Here is an 18,615-nt window from a genome sequence, read left to right as displayed (position 1 = left end):
TTTGAGGCTCTTCTCAAGACCATTAGGCTATTTAAATGTTCCTATTCTGTGCTTCCCTTTAATGTGTAGTACTTAGGTTGTATTATAGTAATTTCAATCCCAGCTGTACTTCAAATTAGCTGGGTAACATTAAAAAATAAATAAATAAATAAATAAATAAATAAAGGAGGTTGGGTGGTAGTGCAGTGGGTTAAGCGCACATGGCATGAAGCCTAAGGACCAGCTTAAGGATCCTGGTTTGAGCCCCCGGCTCCCCACCTGCAGGGGAGTCACTTCATAGGCAGTGAAGCAGGTCTGCAGGTGTCTTTCTCTCCCCCTCTCTGTCTTCCCCTCCTCTCTCCATTTCTCTCTGTCCTATCCAACAACAACAGCAGTAACAACAACAGTAATAACCATAACAACAATGAAAAAAACAAGGGCAACAAAAGCGGGAGCGGGGGCGGGGGGGGGGTAAGCCTCCAGGAGCATCGTATTTGTAGTGCAGGCAACAAGCGCCAGCAGTAACCCTGGAAGCAAAAAAAAAAAAAAAAAAAAAAAAATCTGATATTTGTGGTCCAGAAGGTAGTACAGTGGATAAAGCATCAGACTCTGAAGCATGAAGTCCTCAGTTCAGTCCCCAAAACTGCGAGTGCCGGAGTGATGTTTTCATTTTCTTTCTATCTCTTATAAAGAAATAAATGAAAACTGATATTCAGACCCCATCACAGACCACAGACCAATTGAAACAAAATCTAGGGGGTAGGATTTTACACACACACACACACACACACACACACACACACACACACACACACACCACCTGTTTTCATTCATTTTGCCTCTCTGTCTCTATCTACAAAAAATTCTTCAAATGAAAGGGTTGGAAAATAGCTCATCTGGCAGAGTAGAATTTTTACCATGCTTGGTAAGAGGAAAATAGGTTTCTACTCAGGTACTAACTACCTGAGGAGACAGCAGACTCACATTTCCAAACACCATCTTGCTCCCAGGCTATGGCTTTGGTGTTTTACTGTTTTAGGAACAGAAAGGGAGGGGGAGCTTGGGAAAGGGAGAACATGAAGGTGAGGGTGAAGGGATCCAGTCTGTCTTTCCGGCACTAGTGGTCTGTGTGCTCAGTCCAGCCTGCCAAGTTGTTAAAAAACGACAAAGTAAGTAGGGAAGTGAAAGACAACCACCAGATAGTTTCACTCATATGTGGAGTATAGAGAATTAAAACACATGATCTTGCAAAAAAAAAAAGTAAAGAAAAAATAATAACAATAACCAACTCATCTCTAAGACCTTGGGAGATCTGTGGTGGTTATTCCTGGGAGGTGGGGGACACAGAATTTTAGTGATGGGAATGGTGTGGAATTATACCCCCTATATCTTATAATTTTGTAAATCACTAATAAAAATAATAAATGCATTCAACATAACATTATTGTGCAAGGTTTACATCTGCAGGTCTTCATGCTGGGCATCAGAGACCACCTGCAAGGACATTTTGTGTCTGCTCTTTGCTTTCCAATAATGACTAACCCCTGGTTTATCAGACTCACATACACAGCTAATGAAAACATTCCTTCCCAGCTATAATAGCAAAGGAGAGATAATATAGGAAAGTAGACAGTGAAGGTCATGGAGGTGGCAACTAAGGCAATGTTAAGATAGCCATGAAAGCTGTGGTTAGTGCATAGTGGCTAAGTTAAAGGTTTTAATGGAGCAGCCCAGGGCCAGCAAACTATCTCACTTGGACAGTGCTGATTTGCCATGTGCAACCAAGATTTGAGTCCAGCTCCCACCATACTGAAGGAAACTTTAGTCTTAGGCTCTTTCTCTGTGTGTGTGTGTTTCTTTGCCTCTTTGCCCCTTTTTATCTGTAAAAGTCATCCTGGAGTAGTGAAGCCCCGAGGATTAAAATAAAATAAAATAAAATAAAATAAAATAAGAGCAACCACGGATATAGCACAGAAGATGAAATGCTGGGTTGTCAAGGTTCTGAGTTCGATCTCTGACATCATATATGCCAGAATATAGCTCTGGCTCTGTCTCTCTCACATTAATAAATAAATAAATCTTGAAACATTTAAATGCAGATGGCTTACCCAATAAAGCATTGTCTTACCATGCAGAAGGCCCATCACATGACTGGCAGGGAAACTCTTTGTATGTTGGAGAAATGTTGTGGTATCTCCTCTTCTCTTCTCCTCCTCTCTTCATTCTCTGAGATTAGAATAATAAAATTAAAAAGACGAGGGGAGGGAGTCGGGCGGCAGTGTAGTGGATTAAGCGCAAGTGGTGCAAAGCTCACAGACTGGTTATAAGGATCCCGGTTCGAGCCCCTGGCTCCCCACCTGCAGGGGAGTCCCTTCACAAGCGGTGAAGCAGGTCTGTAGGTGTCTATCTTTCTCTTCTCCTCTCTGTCTTCCCCTCCTGTCTCCATTTCTCTCTGTCCTATCCAACAAGAACGATAAGAATAACTACAACAATAAAAACAACAAAGGAAACAAAAGGGAATGAATGAATGAATGAATGAATGAATAAATAAATAAATAAATGATGAGGGATGTTGGGATTATGCATAAGAGAAGTCCCATTGTCACATACACACATACATACACAGAAATCAAAATGGAGTCTCTCCTGCTCAATTACAGAGATGTGTCATAGTAGTGGTTGCTACGTTCTCATCTTCTCTCTCTAAAATGAAAAGTGGAGAATGTGGCTGTGGGAAGCCTGTCAGTAGTGGTATCACTCATGCACAAAACCCTGGGTTCATTCCCCAATAGTACATTAAAGTAAAATCTGGGGGCCGGGAGGTAAGCAGGTCTGTAGGTGTCTTTTTCTCCCCCTCTCTGTGTTCCCCTCCTCCCTCGATTTCTCTCTGTCCTACCCAACAATAACAGCAACAACAATGACAACAAATAACAACAATGGCAACAAAATGGGGAAAAATGGCCTCTAGGAGCAGTGGATTTGTAGTGCAGGCACTGAGCCCCAGTGATAACCCTGGAGGCAAAAGAAAAAAAAAATCCTTCAAGTGATTCTAAAGAGAAGGTAAGATTACCTTCTGTATCATCATTGCCTACCTATATATGTTTCCTTGTGTCTGTGAGCACTCTAAGTGCAGGGCCATATCTGATCTATCCCTGTGTACTTGACATGAACCATGGGACCCTCATACAGGGCAGGTGCTAAAGATGCACAAGTTCACATTTGTGTAATTTTTGTTAGGATTGTGGTTTGAATGTCATCTAAGGCATTTTTTTTAATAACTTCAGGTTGCAAGCCCCTAGTAAATCACAGAATCAATTTAGTTGCTCAGAGCAGTAAGAGAGAATATGAAAATTGAATTGGGAGTTGGGCGGTAGCACAGCGCGGGTTAAGTGCTTAAGGATCCTGGTTCGAGCCCCGGCTCCCCATCTGCGGGGGGGGGGGGTCCCCTTCACAGGCGGTGAAGCAGGTCTGCAAGTATCTATTTTTCTCTCCCCCCTCTCTTTTCCCCTCCTCTCTGCATTTCTCTCTGTCCTATCTAATGACAAAGACATCAAAACAATAACAATAATAACTACAACAATAAAACAATAAGGGCAACAAAAGGGAAAATAAATAAAAATTTAAAAAAATAAAAAGAAAGAAAATTGAACAGAAAATAGCAGATTAAATTCCATACTTACTATAAGAATTTAGCTACCTAAATTGTAGTATTGTGATCCAGGTTGCAAGATAAATTATATTTCTACTCTGGTTATTTAGAATGTTTGAAATTCACATGACCTTAAGACAAATAAAACAAATTTCTGTACTTCTGTTTTGTTGTCTTTAAAATGGAGATAGTAACAGTATCTCCTACCTCCTATGATTATAATGACAGTGAAATGAATTAATACATGGAAAGTGCTTGGTGTGGGGGGGCGGGCAGTGATGGACATAGTACGAAACACACATAGTACAAAGCACAAGGACCTGCACAAGGATCTGTGTTCAGGCCCTCAGCTCACCACCTGCGGGGGGGGGGGTCACTTCACAAACGGTGAAGCAGGTCTGCAGGTGTCTCTCTGTCTCTCTCCCTTTTTGTGTCCCCCACCTCTCTCAATTTTTCTTTATCCCATCCAATAAAAAATTAAAAAATAAATAAAGGAAAATGGCTGTCAGGAGCAGTGGATTTGTAGTGCCTGCACTGAGCCCAAGCAATAACCTTGGAGGCAAGAAAGAGAGAGAGAGAGAGAGAGAGAGAGAGAGAATTGCTTGGTAAATAAATAACAACAAATAAATAAATAAGAGATAAATAAAGTAAATAAATAACAATAGCTACTTTGTGTATTAATAGTAAAAAAAAATAAAGCAGATGTAAATTTTTCTTTACCCTGTGATTACTGCTGTGTCATATTAGACATACAGAAAAACAAAGACTTGTGATCTTACAACATTAGTTCGGTTATTATTGGTAAATGCATGGTAATGACTAACCTCACCACAGGCGGTGAAGCAGGTCTGCAGGTGTCTGTCTTTCTCTCCCCCTCTCTGCCTTCCCCTCTTCTCTCCATTTCTCTCTGTTCTATCCAACAATGACAACATCAATAACAACAACAATAATAACTACAACAATAAAATAACAAGGGCAACAAAAGGGAATAAATAAATAAATACATATTTAAGAAAAAAAGAAGTTATAGTTGGAGTCACTGCTCTCTGGTAGAGCATTACTACAACACTGTATTGTCTATGAAAACCTATAATGAATGCTCCATAGCATTTAGAGACAACAAACTAAAGGCACACATAGAAGGGATAGATGTGAAAAGAAAAGAAATGAAAAGAGAAGAAAATAAAAGAAAAGAAGAAAATAAAATAAAAGGGGGGGAAAAAAAGGCCACGAATGTAGCACAGTTGTTTACACAATAGATTTCTTGCTTTTGTGGCCCCCATAGGACCTTGCTCTCAACTTGGATCAACAATGGTATAGAGTGGTCCATCCTCCAAAGGGAGACTGGACAACGTACTCTATGCTACACCTGAGGAAGATGGGTCCGGATATTGGAGCAGCTTGGAGTGTTCCTACTCATGACCACAGAATGTGAGTTCAGATCTACAGGGATGCAGAGGTCACATAGGCTCCTAAGCTGAATATGGGCCCCAGATCAGATCAAATCAATGGAGTTTACAGTCAATAATAGGTATATCCCTTTCCCATATTAGGGAGCTACTCTCTTCCCTGATCCAACTTTCTGGTCATTTTTCCAGCCATGACATCATCTCTCTAGACAATAATTTGTATCCACCTGCATATGAGATTTCAGATATCAGGGTTAAAGAATAGGAAAGCTATCAGGGAAGGGGATGGGATACAGAGTTCTGGTGGTGGGAATTGTATGGAGTTGTACCCCTCTGATCCCATGGTTTAGTCAATGTTTCCTTTATATAAATAAAAAATTTAAAAAAAATAGAAAGGGAAAAAATGGCCTCTGGGAGTGGTGGATTTATAATGCCAGCACTGAGCCCCAGCGATAACCATGGTGGCAATAAAAATAAAAATAAGGCAACCCATGGGGGAGTCGGGATGTAGCTCAGCGGGTTAAGCGCAGGTGGCGCAAAGCACAAGGACTGGCATAAGGATCCCGGTTCGAACCCCGGCTCCCCACCTGCAGGGGAGTCGCTTCACAGGCGGTGAAGCAGGTCTGCAGGTGGCTATCTTTCTCTCCTCCTCTCTGTCTTCCCCTCCTCTCTCCATTTCTCTCTGTCCTATCCAACAACGACAACAACAATAAAACAACAAGGGCAACAAAAGGGAATAAATAAATAAAATAAATATTAAAAAAATAAAAAACAAAATAAGGCAACCCACAAAGACCCTAGATCCATACTGCCAGAGAGATAGAGAATGGGAAGGCTATCAAGGGAGGGGAGGGGATGGGATATGGAGATCTGGTTATGGGAATTGTGGAACTGTACCCCTCTTATTCTATGGTTTTGTTAATGTCTCCTTTCTTAAATAAAAAAATAAACAAATAAAAATAAGGGAGTCAGACGGTAGCACAGCAGGTTAGGCGCACGTGGCGCACAAGGACAGGTGTAAGGATCCCGGTTCGCACCCCAGGTTCCCCACCTGCAGGGGAGTCGCTTCACCGGCTGTGAAGAAGGTCTGCAGGTGTCTATCTATCTCTCCCCCTGTCTTCTCCTCCTTTCTCCATTTCTCTCTGTCCTATCCAACAACAACGACATCAATAATAACTACAACAATAAAATAATAAGGACAACAAAAGGGAATAAATAAATATTAAAAAATAAAGATAAAAACAAACAAGTAAATAATAAGAGTAAGATGCAAAGTGAGATACATAATCTGGCATCATTTTCATAAATTAAAATGTATTTACAAATAATTTTCAATAAACATAAAAACTGTTTTGCTATATATATATATATATATATATATATGTATTATCTAGTTATCTGGGAAGTGGTTTAACAGATAGAGTACAGGATTTATATTCTTGGGGTCCAGGGTTTAGTCCCTGGCATCATTAAAGTGATGCTCTGGGGAGTCCGGTGGTAGTGTAGCGGGTTAAGAGCACATGATCACGGTTCAAGCCCCCAGCTCCCCATCTGCAGGGGAGTCACTTCACAGGCTGTGAAGCAGGTCTACTGCTGTCTATCTTTCTCTTCCCCTCTCTGTCTTCCCCTCCTCCATTTCTCTCTGTCCTATCTAACAATGACATCAATAACAACAACAACAATAATAACTACAACAACAACAACGGGTTAAGCACACGTGGCGTGAAGCGCAAGGACCAGCATAAGGATCCCAGTTGGAGCCCCCGGCTCCCCATCTGCCGGGGGTCCCTTCACAGGCAGTGAAGTAGGTCTGCAGGTGTCTATCTTTCTCTCCCCTTCTCTGTCTTCCCCTCCTCTCTCCATTTCTCTCTGTCCTATCTAACAATGAAGACATCAATAACAACAATAATAACTACAACAATAAAAAGGGCAACAAAAGAGGGGAAAAAGGTAGGGAGAGGAAAGCATACCACAAGTAAATAAAACAGGAAGCAAGCCTTCAAGGCTAAAGAAATCAGTGTGTTACGAACTGAATAATTTGTTTAATTCAAGTATTTTATCTTAGAGCTGAAAAGCACAGTACTGTGACCTCTGCTTTCTAATGGGCTTTACTTCTAGCAGTATATAAGACATACAAATTCTGTCATTAATTTTTAAAGCCCATTCCTTTGGCCCCTACCCTCCTTTAGGCCTCAGCTTCATTTTGAGGCAGCTGTCCCCATCTAATCCAATGCAGTTTTCCACAGAGCAACTAAAATAACCTTTGTCACACAAAAGTCAGACCATAGTTCACCTTTGTTTAAATACCCTTTTAATGGCTTAGTCTATGGCCAAGTAACCTTGGCAGCAGGAGCAATGTTCAGACTGGAGTTGATTGCAAGGAGAGTAGAACAGTTGTGTCACTTTCTGATGGATTTTGCAAAAAGTTAATGAACCTCATTCTACCTGTATTTGCTTATCTGCTGAGTAGGAATATAGCATCTACCTAACATATGGTTGTTGGATTAAACTAATTCAAACAAGTGAAGTATCTGAAACAAGCCTGTCTTACCCCAAACATTTAACTATTAGTATTGTTATTTCAGGTCCTTGAAAGTTTGGGTTCCATGTGACCTGTCAACCTCACTTTTTGCCTTTTTCTTCTTTTATCTGAAAGACTCAGCACTCGTTCTTTCTGTCCAGTAGACTCCTTTTTGATTGACAATCCAGCTCTGCAGTAAACCATGCTTTTCTCACCTCCAATCTAGTGCAGTTGATGAAAAGTACTTTCTCTGTGTTCTTCAGAGCCCAGTGTATTGATCCTGAGCTGTTGTAAATTTCTCTTTAAGTGTCTATGTCCTTAAACCCCAGGTTCAGCCGGTTTTACTTTCCTGGTATACTGTAGTTAATAGGGTTTTTGTTTCGGTTTTTTAGTTATTTATTTGAGGGTCGGTGAAATAATTCTATTGGATAAAGGGCCAATTTTCCATGTGCACAACCCAAGTTCAAGCCCAGCCTCCACTGCATTGAAGGAAGCTTCAGTGCTATGGTGTCTCTCTCTCTCTCCCTCTCACCCTTTCTTTTCCCCACTTCCTCTCCCTCTCTCACTCTCAATCTCTTGCTCTCCGTTTCTGTCTAAAAAAATGCTTAATGATGAATAATATGAATATAGCAAAGTTAAGATACGATGAACATACAACCTTGACAAACTTTTGCATACTGAAAATTAGCATAAACTGTAACCTATCTATAACCAGTACCTTTTCAGGACTCTAGAAGCCTTTCTGTGTCCTATTTCGAAGCTCCTTCCATCTCTTCAGTCCTAGTTTCTGATAATAAGAGTTCTGGCTATTTTTGCACTTTAAGTGAAATTCTAGAATATGTACTCTTTTTGCCTGGCTTCTCTCACTCATCATGTTTCACTCATCAGTATCCCATACTTCTGTGTGTAGTTTTCGACTTCATTATCATGATGTACACATGTTACTAAATTGTGTGAATATGGCATAACATGACTATATACACAAACATTCTTTGAATGAAGAGGGGGGAAAATCTGTCTATTCTACTTCACTGTGGATTCCTTGAGGATGTATTCATCTCTAAAGCCCCACTACCCACTCAGGGCCTGGTATTTGGTAGAAACCCAGTCTTTGAGAAATGAATCGACACACAAATCTCCTAAGATTTTGTAATTAAACTGGTCATTTCCCCATCCTTGATGGGGCCCCAGCTTCAGATCCCTGAGTGATGCAGGTGAGTTGCTAGGCAACAGCATGAGGTTGGCTCTGGGGTCACAGTGGAGAGTGTTCTGCAGAGGCTGAGGCCGAGGTAATTGGAAACACTTCTATTCAGTGGCCTCTAAACTGCCTCTGGTGTCTCTTCCTCCAGCCCATCCCCCACACAGCTGCAGGAGGAATCTTTCTTTTAAAACAATCATCAGCATTCCATGCTTCCTTATCCCAAAACCTTTGGGCTTGCATTTGAGGAAACTATGGTTCAGAGAATTGAAATAACTTGTTTAATGTCTATATAGTGACTTACAGAGGTAAGTCCAGATTTGTTTGACTTCAAAACTCATGTTCTTTCCAGTATTTTGATTCTGGACAAGTTGAATTTGGGGTGCTCTTGGGTCATCAAGTGGAAAGACCCAGAGGTCAGTAGTCATATTACTATAAATTCCCAAGGAAAACCTTCCATGGAGTAGATACTTCAGCAACAAGAAACGCTTCACTGTAGGAGAAAGGATAACCTGAAATGTTCCCTCCAACATAGTTTCTGGGGTTCTAGTTGGCATCCTATGATCCAGAACCTTGAAGCATCAGGTTTCAGAGCCTCTCTGATCCCAGAATGTTAAGTTTGACCCACAGCAGAAGAACAAAAGAAGCAGTTGGGGGTGGGGGTGTAGCACAGCAGGTTAAGTGCACGTGGCGTGAAGTGCAAGGACCAGCAAAGATCCCGGTTCCAGCCCTGGGCTCCCCACCTGCAGAGGAGTCGTTTCACAGGCGGTGAAGCAGGTCTGCAGGTGTCTTTCTCTCCCCTTCTCTGTCTTTCCCTCCTCTCTCCATTTCTTTCTGTCCTACCTAACAATGACGACATCAATAACAACAACAATAATAACTACAACAACAATAAAAAAGGGCGACCAAAGGAAAAATAAGTAAATGAATATAAAAGAATTTATTTTTTTAAAAAAAAGAACAGAAGAAAGCTACTGGGAAAAGATACCAAGAAAAAGGGACATTTTAATAAGTAGGAGACCAGGGAGAGAAAGGTAATAAAATGGATGTAGCAAATGTCTTGTTGTATGGGTTTAGGAGATATTTAAAAAATCTGTTTGAGAGAGCCAGGTGGTGGCACAACTGATTCAACACAATACAAAGCACATGGACCTGTGCAAGGATCCCAGTTCAATCCCGCCATATCCCCACCCCACCCCCCAGGGGGGCTGCTTCACAAGTTGTGAAGCAGATCTGCAGGTGTCTTTCTTTCTCCCTCTCTATCTACTTTTCCTGTCAATTTCTCTCCTATCCAATAAAATGGAAAAAATGGCTGCCAGGAACAGTGGATTCGTATTGCTGGCGCCAACCCCAACAATAACCCTGGAGGCTAAAATAAATAAATAAATAAATAAATAAATCTGAAGCCTACTTCCCCAAATGAAACTACAATTCTTTCAAGCTTTCATTAATTCCTTCACGGAACATATATTTCTTGTGGTCCAATTGCTCTACGCTTCAACCACACTGATTTTCATTGCTCCTTCCACAATAAGTGAAAGCTCTACCCCTCCAGCCTTCATATACACACGTAGTTCTTTTAAAAATACTTATTTTATTTATTCCCTTTTGTTGCCCTTGTTGTTTTATTGTTGTAGTCATTATTGTTGTTGTTATTGGATAAGACAGAGAGAAATGGAGAGAGGAGGGGAAGATAGAGAGGAGGAGAGAAAGATAGACACCTGCAGACCTGCTTCACCGCCTGTGAAGTGATTCCCCTGCAGGTTGGGAACTGGGGGCTCGAACCAGGATCCTTATGCCTGTCCTTGTGCTTTTCTTGAAAAATAAGTGTCATCCAAGCTGATACCAGATCAGGAAGGGACAAAAGGGAACTTTCTTAGGTAGAGGAACATGTTCAAAAGCTCAGTGGCAAACAGCATGGTGCACTGGACAACTGGAAGAAACTTTGCATGGCATATTCCCACACATCCTTCAAGTTTCCACTCAGATATGTCCCCTCTCTTTTGTAGAGCCTTCCCAAATTGCTTCTTGTATTCTCTCCTTTCCCCTAAATTTTCAAAAATGGATTTTCTTAGAAGAATTATTACATTACCTTGTCACTTATCTACATTGTAATACTTGGTGCATATTTGTCTATTCTCCTAAAGATTGTAAACTCCTTGAGGGCAGAGAACTATGATTCTGCTTTGCAATAGCAACTAGTAAATAGCAGAATTCAATAAATGGTGAAATGACGAGGTAAATTAAACTATTTACATATACTTCTTTACTAACTCATGAGTCCAACACTAAGGAGCCTATATAATTCTTTTCTATGAACGCTCTTGGCTTTCTAGTACAGTGAAAAACACACAGTTTTGGGGCCAAAAGAGATGAATTGATAAAGAGTGCAGACTTTACCATGTATGAAAACCCAGTTCAAAGCCCTCAGCCATAACATGGGAGCACCATGCAAAATGGTGAGTCAAACAGTACTGTGGTGTGTTGGCATTCTTCGTGTTGGTTTGGTCCCCTTCCCCCTACCTCTGAGAGAAATGGTTTGGCCCTTGCTAGTTTGGCTCCCCTCTTTCTCCCGCCCCGTATGCTAAGGACGTGCAGAGTCCCAGCAGCACCCGCGGAAGGAAAAACATGGGGAAGCACATGGTGTGGTGATTTGCCCGTTCGTGAATAAAGATTAAATGACAGCTTCTCAGCCCAGCCGTGTGTCCCCTAGTCTCTGTTCACCACCGTGAAGCTAGCCTGCGAAGCTAGCTGGCGCCCCCGAATTTAAACAACAAATGGCGCCCACGTGGACCTGACCTGCGCATCTCTCAGACAAGTGAAGACAATTTGGCTACCTATGCACTATGGCCTTCTCTTCTGCTTGTGAAGAGATCTCCAAAGGCCTCTGCCCTTTCTTCACAAGACTGTTTCTCTGTTTCTGGAACATTTATCTCTGGACCACTCTGTGGTTTCTGCCCAAGGCCAGCTCGCAGGAGCCCAACGCCAGCCCGCATGAGCTGGCTTTTCACCGTGTGGAGCGGGGCATTGGGGGCCGGCTCCCTCCACGCTGCTGGGAGCAGGGCAGCAGACATGGCAGGGCCATGGGGCAGGGCTGCGTCGGCCTATCATGGCCGCCACCCCGGGGCACCTTGGCCCGCGCCTTCTGCACGGCTGGCCTGCCTGCCCTCCTGCTATGAAGTCTGGACAGATCCCGGACCACCCGGAGACCGCGGGCTCCCTGCCGAAACTGGGCCCCCTGGCCGAGATCTCCAGCTTGGGTCTGAAGGCAGACAAGCTAGAACATGCAGAGATTCATCCAGAGATGGCAACCTACAATTCCTAGAAGTGGAGCTGCGTGGGAATGGAGCTACACGGGAAGCCACCTCCGGATGGTGACCCGCCCCAACAACTAAGACAGTACAGATCTAAATTCGTGTTTAAAATGACATGTCTTCGCAACAAAGGTTTCTCTCCTTGTGTATTAAAGACCATGTTTACGTGTGTGTTTAAAGTTTGGTAACATTAACTTTAAGGTTAAAAATATAACTTTAAGGCTATATTCTTACCAGACAGAGTTAAAGGAAAAAGGTTTTCAACGTAATTCTCATAAAGATAAAATTAAGTTACATTTAAATTCTGAGGTAAAAATTAGTTTACATATCAATATATTTTAACCAAGTTGGTCTAAACAAAACCTGCGCACACCTAGGGTGTGTCTCCATCTTGAATGGGTGTAACAAAAGGTTAAATAGACTTGTTGATATGTAAAACTCTCAATTACCTTCTCTATTAGAAATGGTAGATTACACAATGGCTATGCTAATGATTCTCATGCCTGAGGTTTTCTTTCCTTGATTCTTATGTCTACCTTTTCACATTCTATTGTTTAAACTTTAAACAACCTTAAAATCATTCTAAAAAAGACTTCTAATTGTAATAGAGTTATCAATTGTGATAAACTTCTAACCTGCTACAAGTTTGTTTCATAGTAAGTGAATTGCAGCTGTCAAGTTCTCTACAGAAAAATGGAATTCCAGCAGCTGACATTCCCCATCGAGACAGACGTACAACAATTCACCCCCTGGCAATTCTTCGGTGGACATCTGCTTTGGACTTCTATCGGACTCACTGGTACACCTCGGACACTTTACACAAAACTAGTGGCTTCCCTTTATGCTGCTGGGTTTCTCAAAGACTGACAGCAGCCATGCGTTGGGACTCTAGGCCTCACCCTCCCCCCATGCTAGAAAATGCCCGTCGAGGCAAGTACGCCCCCAAGAGGCAGGAAATGTTTTTTTTAAGCTGATAAAGTTTTGCCCAGAGGTAAAAAATGGGCCCCTCAGCCCTTCCCTTGGCAGCACACTGGTTCTTGTTACTCGCTTACATGTTTCTCCATGTTTGTGCCAGTTTCTTTTTTGAAAATGCCTCTATGATATAGGTTTCTGTTCACCCCACACCCCTGATACTGTGGTCATTTAGTTAAAAAGAAAAGGGGGGATATGTTGGTATTCTTCGTGTTGGCTTGGCCCCCTTCCCCCTACCTCTGAGAGAAATGGTTTGGTCCTTGCTAGTTTGGCACCCCTCTCTCTCCCCGCCCCGTATGCTAAGGACGTCCAGAGTCCCAGCAGCACCCGCGGAAGGAAAAACATGGGGAAGCACATGGTGTGGTGATTTTCCCGTTCGTGAATAAAGATTAAATGGCAGCTTCTCAGCCCAGCCGTGTGTCCCCGAGTCTGTCTCTGTCTACCACTATGATGCTAGCCTGGCCTGCTGGAGCCCCTGAAACATTAACAACAGTGGTGTATCTCTTTTCTCTATTTACTATTTATTATTTTTTCATATCTTTGATTACATACTAGATAGAAACAATCAGAAATTGAGAGGGAGGGAGGCCAGGCAGTAGCGCACACGGATTAAGCACATATGGCGTGAAGCGCAAGGACCAGCTTAAGGGTTCTTATTTGATGCCTCTTGCTCCCCACCTGCAGGGGGGCTCACTTCACAGGCAGTGAAGCAGGTGTCTATCAATCTCTTCCCCTCTCTGTCTTCCCCTCCTCTCAATTTCTCTCTGTCCTATCCAGCAACAACAATAAGAATAACAACAAAAGAGAAAGAAAAAAAATTGGTCACAAGAGCAGTGGATAGTGCAGGTACCTAGCCCCAGTGTAACCTGGAAGCAAAAAAAAAAAAAAAAAAAAAAGAAAGAAAGAAAGAAAGAAAAGAAAAAGAAAAAGAAAGAAATTAAGAAATTGAGAGGGGGAGATAGAGAGACAGAGAGATGCTTGCAACACTGCTTCACCACTTGCAAAGCTTTCCACCCACAGGTGGAGACCAGGAGTTCAAACCTGGGTCCTTGTGCACTATAGCATGTGCTCTCAACCAAGTGTGCCACCACCCACTCCTCCTTTTTTTCTTCTTTCTTTTTTTAATTTGTTTATCTTTTTTGTTTGTTACCAGAGCACTGCTCAGCTCTGGTTTATGGTGGTGCAGGGGACTGAACCTGGGACTTTGGAGCCTCAGACATGGGAGTCTCTTTGCATAACCACTATGCTATCTATCCCTGCTCTATTTGTGTATCTTTTTTTATCTACCTTTCTAGGCCTCTCTGGGAGTCCACAGAAAACAGTGGAATTACACAGCTGTGGAGCCCCAGTGCAGTCCTGGTGTAAAAAAAGGAGGGAGAAGGGGAAGAAGAAGAGGAGGAGGAGGAAGTGGTGGCTGTGGAGGAGACACAATCTTCCAGATGTAGATGGACGAAGAGTAAATCTTCAGGGGGCCAGGTGGGCACACCTGGTTAAGCACACAAATTACAGTGCACAAGGAGCTAGGTTCAAGCCCTTGGTCCCCATCTGCAGGAGGGAAGCTTCACAAGTGGTGAAACATAATTGTAGGTGTCTCTCTGTCTCTCTCTATTTTTTTTAAGATTTCTCTATTTTTTTAATTAATGTTTTTTTTTTACCTCCAGGGTTATTGCTGGGGCTTAGAGCTTGCACTATGAATCCACTGCTCCTGGATGCTATTTTTTTCCCTTTTTGTGTTCTTGTTATTTATCATTGTTACTACTATTGTTGCTTGTTGGGCATTACGCCAGCCCTCCTGCTCCATAGCTGATGCTGTGGTCTATTTACATAATCATTGTTTTGCCTGAGACCCGCCCTGCCTGCAGAGTATTGGTGAATCCCACTGGTTAGAACCTTCACAACAGCCGCTATGGAAGCTTTCTACCTTCCCGCTCTTTTCTCCACCCTGTCTCCTAACCATTTCCTTTTCCCATTTGCCACTTCCGGTTAAAGATACATATAAAGCCTTTGTTTCTGATTAATTGCTGGGATAGCCTGAGGGTGCTTCTTCCTGAGCAAGTGTTCTCTGGGTTGGAGAAAACTTGATTGGAGCCAACCTAGGATGCTGTGTGGGAGAGGGATCAGGAACTCGTGTCTGGCTAGTGTCGCAGGAGAGAGACTCTGGGACTCTCGGAGCCGGAAGGCAATTCAGTGTTTAATCAGAAGAGCATCTGTATTTATACTCATAAAGAAGGAAATAGTAGGGTGGAAAACAGGATGTGATGTAGAGAGGGTGGAGCGAAAAGAGAGTGCAAACCAGTGGTGGAAAACAGGGTGTGTCTAGGAGAGGGGGCGAGCAAAAAGAATGTGAACCAGTGGGATTAAACCAATGCCCTGCAGGCAGATAAAACAATGATTATGTAAATAGACCACAACATTAAGCAGGGGGGAGCTGGCTTACTGCCCAACATCCAATAGAAGCATTGCATTGTTCCTGCTCTGCCAGGAGTTCCTGGTCTCTCTCCTGTGTCGCTGAGTAAGCAGCAGCCCAAGTTGGCTCCGGTCAAGTTCTTTCCAACCCAGAGAGCACGTGCCAGGGAAGAAACACCCGCAAAGCTAGCCTGGCAGTTGCTGCTGCTATTGTTGTTGGATAGGACAGAGAGAAATCAAGAGAGATGAGGAAGACAGTTTGGGGGAAAGGAAGACACCTGTAGACAGTTCTTGTCCCCACCTGTAGAGGGGTCGATTCACAAGTGGTGAATCGACCCCTCTACAGGTGGGGAGCCAGGGGTTCAAACTGGGATCCTTATTCTGGTCCTTGCTTGCACTTTGTGCCTTGTGTTCTTAACTTACTCCGCAACTGCCCGACTCCCTCTTTCTCTCTCTATCTTCCCCTCCCCCTCTCAATTTCTCTCTGTCTCTATCCAATAATAAATAAATAAATATTAAAAAATAAAAAAGTAAATCTTGGTTGAATCACATAACTAGCTATGTGACCATAACATTATTGTTGTAAACATACAATATATAATGTTTTTTATTGTTGTTATTGTGTGACTAATGGTCAAAGGAAATATATTCCATCCTCACAGTGTTACTGTGTAGACTGAATGAGAAAAGGACACACACACACATCACAGTATTTGCCATAGTAAAGGCTAGTTGAATGGGAACAGCAGATAGTATAGCAGAGACTGAGAAAATAGAAGCGAAGATAAACAAGAAAAGATGAGCCTCTTCTGTCTGCAGAAGAAAAAGAACTTTCCCCTTTAGTCATTCTAGGACAAAATTCTTTTTTTTTTTTTTTTAGGACAGAGAGAAATGGAGAGGAGGGGAAGACAGAGAGGAGGAGAGAAAGATAGACACCTGCAGACCTGCTTCACCGCCTGTGAAGAGACTCCCCTGCAGGTGGGGAGCCGGGGTTCGAACCGGGATCCTTAGGCCAGTCCTTGTGCTTTGCGCCACCTGCGCTTAACCCGCTGCGCTACAACCCAACTCCTTCTAGGACAAAATTCTAGACTGAGTGCTGTCCCTCCCACTCAGAGAACCCAAATTCCCATTTAGAACCCACTGACTTTGTGATATATGTTCAGTTTCCCCTTAGACTTCTCTACTTTCTCTATCCTTTCATTCACTCCTCTCTCCTATCTCTTGGTACCAGTTCATCTCCCTGGACAAGAAATCTTTACAGAGCAGGATCATGATGGATTAATAACCTCGACTACTTGGTGCCTAGTACAATGCCTGAGAAAAGAGTGGTTCTCATGAATCACATGTGACGTTGAATATAAAGAGCAGCGAGTCTGACCCATACATTCTGGGTGGTTACCGATTCTAACTTAACTAAAGACATCCCATTAAAAAGCAAAATTCTTCTTTCCTGATAGCAGTTTTCCATTTGGGGCCAGTGGCTTGATTTATTCAAAGACTTTAAAGTGCTATTGAACAGAACCAAAGAAGGTTCAGAAAGCCTTTTCTTAGTAGAGACTCAGCTATTTCTATTATGTCAGCTTCTTTAAACTAAAAAGGATTTTTAAAAATCTTTTTAAATTGGTTCTCTTGTAAACGCTGAAAGAAGGAATGCCTATCCTGTGGCTGAACTGTGACTGGCTCTCAGAGTAAAGTAGATGTCTCTTAATTGTAAGGACATGAAATGTCTGAACTTTCCTTCCTACATTATTGAGTGTAATTGGCAATAATTTCCCCCTCCCCCACTCCATGATTGAGAGACAGCTTACTTCCTACAGAAGAAAACCAGATCACTGACCTGGGAATCCAAGTCTTGGAAAGGATTTATTTTACCAGAGCATACTTCCAGAGGGAGGGAGAAAGCAGGAAGCCTGTGTTTTCTCTCTGCACAACCCACCTGGTACCTGGACTTATCAGCATGCTTGGCTCCCCCCCACCCCCAGCTCCCATTGGGACACTTTTCAGCCTTCGAAATATTTGGGCAGATGTTTCCTGTGGAAATGTTCTGTCCAACTGCCCTCTCCTGTAGGAGTTTCTGGTAGAAGAATCAAAGGTCTGAAGCAGGGCCCCTTATTGAGAAACTAGGAGGCATGTTTTGCTTTTAAGAGACCAGTTATAATGTTAGAAAATTCCTTTTTAGGAGGCAGGAGATAACTCACCTGGTAGACTGCACACTTCATTGTGTGTGAGGACCCAGGTTTAAGCCCACCACCACTACTTGGAAGCACCATGCAAAGGGGAATTTTCATAAGCTTTGAAGCAGTAATGTGGTGTCCCATTTTCTTTCCTCTCTCTTGTTTCTCAACTTCTGTCTGGAAAAAAAGTTTTGTTTTGTTTTTTTCTTGCCTCCAGGGTTATCTCTGGGGCTCAGTGCCTGCACTATGAATCCACTGCTCCTGTTCCCATTTTTGCTACCCTTGTTGTTGCTATTATTGTTATTGTTGTTATTGCTGTTGTTGGATAGGACAGAGAAAAATGGAGAGAGGAGGGGAAGACAGAGGGGGAGAGAAAGATAGACACCTGCAGACCTGCTTCATCGATTGTGAAGTGACCCCAGTGCAGGTGGGGAGTTGTGGGTTCGAGCTGGGATTCTTAGGTCCCTGGGCCATGTGCGCTTAACCAGCTGAGCTATTGCCCTGACCCCTGGGGAAAAAAAAGTGGTTTTTTTTAGAGCTTTTTAAAAAAATATATTTATTTATTACCTTTTGTTGCCCTTGCTGTTTTATTGTTGTAGTTATTATTGTTGTTGTTATTGATGTCTTTGTTGTTGGATAGGACAGAGAGAAATGGAGAGTTGGGGAAGACAGAGGGGGAGAGAAAGATAGACACCTGCAGACCTGCTTCACCGCTTGCGAAGTGACTCCCCTGCAGGTGGGGAGCCAGGAGCTCAAACCGGGATCCTTACGCCAGTCCTTGCGCTTTGCACCACCTGTGCTTAACCTGCTGCGCTACCGCCCAACTCCCAAAAAAGTTTAAGTAGAGTTCACCAGGAGTAGTGGAATTACTGGGTCACAAGCCCCATCAAAGCCCTGACAGAGGGAAAATATTTCTTCTTAGAAATGTATTTGCAGGAGTCAACCAGTGACACATCTGGTTGAGTACACGTATTACTGTACAATGCACAAGGG

At 42.7% G+C, this 18,615-nt stretch overlaps 1 long non-coding RNA gene across 1 annotated transcript; it reads right to left on the bottom strand.

Moving 5' to 3' along the window:
• Window positions 1-1,077: 1,077 nt before the first annotated feature.
• Window positions 1,078-17,355, bottom strand: LOC132542917 (uncharacterized). Its single transcript, XR_009553888.1, has 3 exons — window positions 17,286-17,355; window positions 2,108-2,205; window positions 1,078-1,122 (listed from the first exon to the last, which is right to left on the bottom strand). It is a non-coding gene; the product is annotated as an uncharacterized LOC132542917 (long non-coding RNA).
• Between the last annotated feature and the right edge of the window lie 1,260 nt (window positions 17,356-18,615).

Source organism: Erinaceus europaeus, chromosome 13 (genome assembly GCF_950295315.1).
Source record: "Erinaceus europaeus chromosome 13, mEriEur2.1, whole genome shotgun sequence".
NCBI lineage: Eukaryota > Metazoa > Chordata > Mammalia > Eulipotyphla > Erinaceidae > Erinaceus > Erinaceus europaeus.
Note: the sequence above shows the minus strand (reverse complement) of the source record. Positions and strands in the feature narration are given on the sequence as shown.